This window comes from Pseudochaenichthys georgianus, chromosome 23, assembly GCF_902827115.2.
Source record: "Pseudochaenichthys georgianus chromosome 23, fPseGeo1.2, whole genome shotgun sequence".
Classification (NCBI taxonomy): domain Eukaryota; kingdom Metazoa; phylum Chordata; class Actinopteri; order Perciformes; family Channichthyidae; genus Pseudochaenichthys; species Pseudochaenichthys georgianus.
Window position 1 is genome coordinate 16,133,872 of NC_047525.1, and position 9,720 is coordinate 16,143,591.

Consider the following 9,720-nt stretch of genomic DNA (forward strand, 5'->3'; position numbering starts at 1 on the left):
TCATCCTTCTCCTCTCCCTCGAACACAACTATACTTCTGAGACACATTTGTGTTTTTCCTCATAGAAAGGCTGCTTGTCCAGTTATAGCCGAATGCATCAATACCAAGGTTACAAACCACTTGACCACTTAAAACAAAAATATTTTTGCTGGTCCGATTTAGGCTTAGGCTTTCCAATTAGTAACAGAATGATTTGGAAGACATGACACCAGTTTCACATACTCTGTAGCCTCCATTGAATCCCAGCTTCAATCTGCTCCGACAGGTTTGAGAAAAGTGGAGCGTCGAGGATCGATTCCCTCTCTCTATTATCTCTGGTTCCTCTCTAGGAAGACATGAACCAGATCAGACAGCGGGGGAAATCACAGTGTGTGCCCATGTGAGGAGCCATGAGAGTGGGGGCCTCCAGCCTGGGTTATTTCTGGGTTAGGGTTGAACTTTTCTCCATCTTCCTTTTTAGCGTAACATGCTTTCTTTTGGCAAGGAAATGCTATCTGCTAAATGTGTTGTAAGAGGCATTTGAGCTATTACTAAACCTTTCCTGCTTTATTTTCTTCCCTTAGCCTCATCATGATTAGGTGAGATCCTAAAACTGTGCAAATGTGCTTTCAAACCTTGCTTTATTCCCCAAAATGTACTTCTTCGATTACTATTTTTTTGTCTGTAGCCTATGTCCAATATCTCCCTCAATGTGACATAACTTTGCTTCAATTGGTGCCGCTGTGTACATTCGCATCTGTTTGTGCTCACCCTTGTATTTGCATTGACTTTGAATGTGAGCCAATTCTGTCTCTCTTCCAAGCAATTTGACATTTCAGATGCCCTATTTGAGCCTGAATTGGGCCACATTTCTGCGAGATTAATGTCATGCAGTTTGAAGGAGGTTGAGAATGATTAATATCTGACTGGTGTAATTTGTGTCAGGACATTTAGCGGGCTGTCGCTGCAGGTTGAGCATTTCAGATTCATGTCTGCTGATCTCCTTTTAAGCTGTTGTGGTATTATTCAACCCAGTCTCACGGCATTTCGTGTTCACCAACACGATTTTTAATCTATTGATTCGTGTTCACCAACACGATTTGCCCCTTTTTTTCGTGTTGCACAGCACGATTTTAAAAGCTTTTATTTTAAATCGTATAATTTCGGACTTTTGTTGCCGTCTGTGAGGAAAATAAATGGGGCTCAGACAATAAATGGGGCTCAGAGCCTCAGAATACGGAAATCTGTATTTTTAAATATTTTTTTCCTTCTAATTCGTTATTCTTTTCAAAATAACACACTGTTATTTACTCACCAATAACACACAATTATCCTTGCTTTTATTTATTGGTTTAATTCCATAATCTCGGGCTTTTTTGGTGTCCGCCAGGAACTGAATTTCAAAAAAAAAAAAAACGGAAACAGACGTAGGCCTATAAGGGACATTTCGAGCATCATTGCGATTGTCAACATTTCTGAGTTTAGGATGGCCGAAGACACTACACTACCCATAATCCCCAGCTATCGTTTAGGACTACAGTCCCTGTAAGGTTATGCAGAGTGTCAAACAGCTGTGTGAAATGGAACGAAACCACGCCAGACTATCCAAAACTGGAATCGAACCAGTGGCGTAGCCAGGAATTATTGTGTGGGTGGGCCTGGAGAAATGTAGGTGGGCCAGGGGGAGACCTTAAGTGTGGGGTCTGAGCTGAAACTTCATTAATGATTGTAATGATTTTTTAATGCACCAATAGAACTTAAGCATAAATTAGCAGTGAAAACAAAAACATAGGCACGGCGGCCTCAGAATGTGTGTAAAACTGACATCCACATAGGGATGGCTATCGTTAAGGCTTTAACGGTACTACTACTTTTATCGATAGCGCTTACGCTTATGCTCCAGGTTCAGTACCAACCACATCATAAAGTACGCGGACGATACAGCAGTGTTGGGACTCATCAGGGACAACAACAAACAGGCATAGGGAGGAGGTGAAACATCTGACAGACTGGTGTAACACCAACAACCTGATCCTGAATGTCGATAAAACAAAAGAGATGATTGTCGACTTCAGGAACAAAAAGCACCCACCACTCCACATCAACGGCACAGCAAGTGAAGACTACAGGCAGCACCAAGTTCCTGGGGGTGCATATCACAAGCAGTCTGACCTGGTCCACTCACACTACATCACTATTTAAGAAGGCACAGCAGCGCCTACACTTCCTGCACAGCTCCCCCCTCCCATCCTCACCACGTTCTACAGAGGAACCACAGAGAGCGTGCTGACCAGCGGCATCTCCATCTGGTCGAGAGACTGCAACGCCAAAGACTGGAAGTCTCTGCAGAGAGTGGTCAGGACAGCAGAGAAGATCATCGGAGTTTCTCTCCCTCCCATCAGAGACACCGCTCAGAAACGCTGCCTAACAAAAGCCCAGAACATTTTTAAAGACCCCACTCATCCTCACCATGCTCTGTTCTCCCTGCTGCCCTCCGGCAAGAGGTTCCGCAGCATTAAGAGCAGAACAGCCAGATTCTGCAATAGCTTTTTCCCCAAGCCATCAGACTGCTGAACAGCAAGCAGACCAGTAACATAAAGATTACATTACGCTGTGTAAAGGGCACATATTTGTTATATAGTATGTCTATTTTATTTATATGTATAGTAAGTCTTTATATTTTAAACGCACACTTTATCTTTAATTGTATCAGCACCACGTCACTATTATTTATTTATATGTACAATTTTAGCAAGTTTTTATATTGTCCTGTTCCTGTAAGCCAGTACAACGAAATTTCGTTTTAATAGTACACTCTGTGTCTTGTTGAAATGACAATAAAGTATGTCTATGTCTGTCTTATCGATCCGGTCCTTTAACATTACTTTTATCGGTTCTTTTGGAGAAAAAAAGAAGGTAAACTAACTAAACAAATTGTGAACAAAACTAACATTGCTTTTTATTTAAATTAAATACATAATATTTCACATCAAAAGAAACAACAATGTTTTAACAAATCATATTAAATAATGTGATGACAGAACTGTAAACAGAATAGCTGAAACTTTAACAAAATAAATAACTCAGTTTCCTCTAATCATTAACCCATGTTTGTATAATGTAGTTAACTCGGTGTGTCGCTGCTAGCAAACATAACACCTGACGTGGAAACGTTCCTCGTGGATGGGGCTACAGAGCTACTAGAAAGACAGTGGAACCCGGTGCATTCCTCCGTCTGGATGTGGAGCACTTTTGCTAAATGTTTAGACAAATTGCTCGTGTTACCGCCCTCACATGATAAACTCTTATTCCACTTTTGATAACGAGTATTGTCCACATAGACACGGCTATAGTTTAACCACACCTCGGAGCGCGTTCTCTCCGCCATCTCCTCCGTGTGTGTGTGTTGCTGCATGTTGTAGCAGCTGCGTGTGTGTAAACTGCCCCGCCCCCTCTCACACAGACGGGGGCGAGATCTCTTAAACGGAGTTGGCGACACTTAAACTGCAATGTAATGTTTGTGTAGCAATAATACATACAACATATATCGGGGGCACAGGTTGTTTATCCTTGACAGTCGCACAATGGGCACACACTGAGTGTTTTCATATTCAGCAAATGTGTACATGCTAAACTGCAGACCTCAAGATGAAATAATACTTTCATTCACTCACGGCAAAAGTTACTTTACTTACTATAAAAACTCACGGTAAAAAAATGCACTCCCTATTCCATTGTCATGAAGGTGGAATCTAACTATATCCAGAATACGTTTTATTGGATCCAGGCAAGAAAGATGTTTATTTCTGCTGTAAAGTTGGGCATTTTAACATGGGGGTCTATGGGAATTGCTCCTTTTTGCATCCATCCCCTGTCGGCCACTAGATGAACTGCAGTTTGTGGCACTTCCTTCTGGGCTTCCCGGCTCTGCGCTATGAAGCGCTGATTGGCTGTGGGTGGGCCAGACGTGCATGTGGGTGGGCCCAGGCCCACCCGGGCCCACCCACAGCTACGCCGCTGAATCGAACACCCCTCCAGAACTACACATGCTGGCTATTGTGTTTCGCAAAATGTTCTATGGGATGTCGCTACTGAACGTTTTCGTTTTTCCCACAATTAGAAGTTGCCATTATTAAACACATTGGTGTTATCAAATGTAAAACATATAATTAATACATGGGTGAAAATCGCTTGTGTCCATAATGCGCAGCATTAATATATACCCACATGACAGCTCATTGCTACTTTGTAATTCTACTCCACGACAATTCAGAGGTTAACCTGGTATTTTTACTCCACTGCATTTATTTGAGTTACTTTGCAGATTCAGATTAATTATGTGAAATATAAACAACCCTTAAATCAGACTTTAGTTACACGTGACCTGAGTAAAATTCAGGTAGGATGATTGTCAAGTGCCAATAATCAGGAGAGATATTTGATAGTTGGTGCTTGAGAAGACTAAACATGTATCTGCAATTGACATGAATGGAAACGAGTAATAAAGTATATTCATTACTCGTTATTCTCTACTAATAGTTAATTAAAGACTGTATATTATGGCTATTTTGCACATCCCTTTCAAGATTTTCAAAGGTTTATTGACATATCATACACAACTACGGTGTAGTTATGCAATGAATGAAACACTTGGGTCACAGGTTCCTCAACAGTGCATTACAAGACATCTATCAATATGTGTGTACCTCCACCATTAAACATATTCATATTCTGCACATTTCTTATTCTATCTACATACATAAGAGTATAATTAATGTGTATAATATCAGTTAAAATAAGTGCTTCAACATAGTTAACATTGCAGGGAAAGCAATATATTAGACGTTAAGTACTTTGTCAGGCTTAATATTTATCTGTAGATAGATACCCCCAACGTTTTTTTCTTATTTAAAAGAAGACCTTAATCTGTTATTTAATGTTTAAATAAAGGTTAATTCGTTTTTCTGTTTTGCACCTCCTCCTATTCATATCTTTGTACATCCTGCACTAAACTGTTTTATTGTAGAGATCACTTATAGTATCTTCTTGATTTTTTATATTCTATATTTCTATCACAGACCTTCTACTTTCCCCCTATGAAAGTATGTACTCTTCATATTTTTATTCAAATAATATTTGATGAAAAAAATATTAAGAGTACATTATTGTTTGTATGTGTTATATTATAACACATAAAAACAATAATTCAATAACGTGCTTTAACCACTAGGCGGGTGACACGTTTTATTCATGCTTTCACATAATTTTACAGCATATTGCTATACTATTTCAGACTCAGTATTTACATTCTTACATTCAAAGAAAATCAATAATATCTTTAAAAACTACAGTCCTTTTATATCAGCTGTGCACCGTTATGGTGTAAATATAACCTATCTGTGAATTAGATCAAATGTAAAAGTCAGCCGAATTAGTGTTGATACTGCAAGGAGACGTATTGTGTGAACAGAAACTGAAGATGTTGTTTAATTGTTGAATATATTTATGATCCACGTCAAGTATTCAGTTTCGGCGGCATTTTCTCAGTTTTTCCAAAGGTCTTCTCATCAGAGCTCTATAAATAAAGAACTACGGCAGATCTGTAATATACAATGCAGCCGAACCGTGTATTACAATGCCGTTATGTGATGACTTTCAAAGAGAAAAGCAAGAACACTCGGAATTAAGTATTATTTTATTCTTTTAAAATGTTTTCCAGATTTCATATCATATAAACACCAAATCCCAGCATGCATTGCGGCTAAAACATCCAATAAGCGAGCTTAAAACCATAGCTGAGGATCTTGGGTAATCGCTCGAAATGCCTACGTCTGTTTCCGGTTATTTTTATTTTGAAATTCAGTTCCTGACGGACCCCAAAAAAGCCCGAGATTATGGAATTAAACCAATAAATAAAAGCAAGGATAATTGTGTGTTATTGGTGAGTAAATAACAGTGTGTTATTTTGAAAAGAATAACAAATTAGAAGGAAAAAAAGATTTTAAAAATACAGATTTCAGCATCCTGAGGCTCTGAGCCCCATTTATTTTCTTCACAGACGGCAACAAAAGTCCGAAATTATACAATTTCAAATAAAAGCAATAACTGTGGCTTGATATTGAGTAAGAACATGTTTTTATGAACCACACAGCTTCCGGTCTCCCACGACCCGACCGGAGAAAAAGACGTGCTGCAGGCAGTAGAAATACATTGCTTTTAAAATCGTGCTGTGCAACACGAAAAAAAGGGGCAAATCGTGTTGGTGAACACGAATCAATAGATTAAAAATTGTGTTGGTGAACACGAAATGCCGTGAGACTGGGTTGGACGATAAAAGCTTCTGGTCGAGCACTTGATCAAATACATTGCGCAGTGAAAGTAAAGACAACGTGTGTCTGTCCAGATGTATGGGGGCTGGTGTAAAGGGGGGCACTCAACCCTGTAAAGTTAACCATTTTTCATTATTTCTGATGATATTACATTTACTAGAACTCACAAGTTCATTTGTGAGCTTCAGAAGGGCTGGTTGGCAGATTTTGTAACTAGCTAGTTTTGCTAGCCTAGTTCTTTGACGTTATGCTAAGCTAACCACATGCAGACTGTACATTACATTTCATTTCGCTGACACTTTTATCCAAAGCGACTTACAATTACCGATTACAGGGACATTCTCCCTGGAGTAACTAAGGACTAAGTGCCTTACTCAAGGGCACACGAGTGGTGGTGTTCCTGGCGGGATTTGAACTCACAACCTTCCGATCTTCAGCCCACCTCACTAGATTAGACCACCACTACCACTGTAGCCACTGTGGCTCACACTACAACCAACAACAGGCTGCACGTCATTTCCAATGGAAGCATGTGACATAAGGTTGCAAATGTAGGACCTGGACTTGTCACTGCATGACGTCATACATATAAAAGTCAACCTTTTTTCAGTGCCCCAAGGATGCAGGGATCGTCCAACCATACACATGTTTTTGGTTCACCTTGTTCTATTCAATCCAAAAAAAATCCGTTGGCTACTTCTCAGTGCTATTTACCAACACAACTGGGTCAGATGGAGCTTGAATAATCTTAGCGAACAACTTTTCTTTGATCGTTTCATCCTCAACCTGCGTTTTCTGGAGGAGCCTGCTTTTAACTCTTCTGTATAAGTGACCGTTCAGAATATTTATCTGGGCAGGCTACACAACAGTTAAATCGCCCACATGAGCACAGAGCAGCATTTATTCCGAACTTGACCTTTAGGTGGTTTCCTAGATTACAACACTGAGCCGTTAATATTCCAGCCTTTAATATTTAACACCCTGAACATATCCGTACCGGCTGTAACTGAACACTAAACATGAAGGTGTATTTGTGTGTGTGTTTGTGCGGCAGCTGCTGCATGTGCCACATCAGATACCCTTACTGACAGAATAAGAGTGTGTCTGTCACTGCCTCTCACACTCTATCTGTATGTAGCATCAGTTACCGTACAATTAGTTGAGGATGTTGGCCAAGCAATTAGACTGGCACAAAGTAGAATCACATCACCCTGCAGCTTGTTTCATCATTCATTTCATCAATTATTCCCCGAAATGGGCAAAGGGAAATTAATACCTTGGCGTACATGTCGCAGAGATATAGAAATATAGAAAATATTTCTGGGGAGAAGTACAGAACTACAGCTCCCAGGGTGCATTTTGGCAACAGACATCCTATCCTATCACTGAGCCAAGATAATGCTTCTAAGAAAACAGATTTTGTAATCTGCAGATTAAATCAATCCGCTTTTAATTTATGATCCTATTTGGGGTGAATTCCCAAACACTAACTAATTTTTATAATTACGAGACACCTTAACCCTTTTTAATATTCCTGCTTGATATCTTTTCGTATATGAATGATCAGATTTTCTGTCATTGTTCAGCTGGTATCAGCCTGACTATGTGAGGCTGCACTTGAACTTAAGGACCGAGTAAGTAGCGACTGTTAATGAAGGTGAATCCATTATGTCACACGTGCCTGATGTGATTTTCCATTATCCCCTCATTTTAGACATTTCATTTGCATTCGGATGCCTCTTCATGGTCTTAATCTCAATGTATGGGACCTTAAAGAGCCCTCAGGTTTGCAGCTAAACCTGAACAGAAGGCGCAGTGATTAATGCACATTAGAGGCCCAATAATCTCTGCTTGTCTCTGTGTGCCGTAATTCCCCAGCAGAACACCCAATCAGCCAGCTGCTCTGTTACCCACGAGCAGTGCAGCGTTCACAACAAGTTGCAGTTTATGTTGACCAGACAGCCATTTGAAGGAGCGTGTAGACCGGGCAGCGCTAAGCTAATAGGGAGCCAAATCCTTTCCCCACCAGCAGTATGGCTGACTGACGGACTCAAAGGAAACCAGGCCTGCCTCTCAGCTTGAGTCACTCAGAGTTGAGGCGAAATGGCTCTCCGTAAAACCCCCTCCTCTACCTTTGCAGGTGAGTGCCACAGTAACGATAGGAAACCCACCAGGACTTTCCTTTGTGCTTCCTGTCCCTGCTGGATCCTTAGCCAACAAAAAGGACACATTAGACAGGACCACCGTAGAGTAACCCGCCCATTGTCCCTTCCCATATCCCCCCAGTGTGTGTGTGTGTGTGTGTGTGTGTGTCAGCAGGCCGTGTGGGCAGCCGTCAACAGGCAGCGGTGTACAGTTGCATGTGAGGCTGCTGTAGTTTAATCTGATTATTCATTCAGGGCCCTCTGCGGTACAAAAAGTGATCCCATGTTCTCAGCTTGTCTCCTGGAGAAACTATTCAATACTGTTTATATATAAATGGATCCAATCACTTTTTAAGCATTATTTTATCTGAGACATGTGCTCAGGCAGGGTAGTTAACTGGGTTAGTTTGCATAGATGCTGTGCTTTACTGTAAGTGAGCAGAGGAAGCTGTTAGGTTAGCAGCAGGTAAGTGCTAAGCTAAGCCTTGTAAGGCAAAGGCGAAACGAAGCTGTTATTGACTGATGATTTGGCAGCTCTTGGACGTCAGGAATACTATTGAGCCTTCCTGTAAGTTTAATTTTCCAAAGTCATTATAATACCGGTGACTGTGCAGTCAACACGTCGATGTATCCTTGGGCAAGATTCTTGACCCTGAGTTGCTCCCGATGGCATGTGTGAATGTTAGATTCCAAGAGTTCCACTGCTCTGTATGAATGAGGTGTGAAAGGGTGAATGACGTGTAGTATGTAATTCGCTTTGAGGGGTCTTAAAAACCTGATAAAGCGCCATATAAGTAAGTCCATTTACCATATCCTTGATGGGAGATGGCCGATAGCCAATAATGACATCCCAGCTGTTGCACACACTGCTTTGCTGTGGCATTCTCTATTGTGCACCTAGAAGAGCACATGTGGCACGTTCCATCAGGGCTGTTGTATGGACAGTTATGTTTGAAGACAATACTCTTCTCCATCTCGTCGGAAATGTTGAACTCCAAAAATGTATCTTCTAGACACAAAGTGTTTTGTTTTAGCACACTTTGAAACGTCATGTTTCCACATCACACTTGTCTGAGTTGCATACTGGACCAATCCCAATTATCTGTGCACATTCAAAATAAAATTCTTCATTTGGTTTGACTCACCAAAATGCATCGTGTGTGTAACCTACGTATTGAATGCATTTCCCTGGTTATAAAACATTTGCGTAGCAGTCTTTTTCTTTTTACTTGTCTTTTTTGTTGGCACATTACCACCACCTGTACATC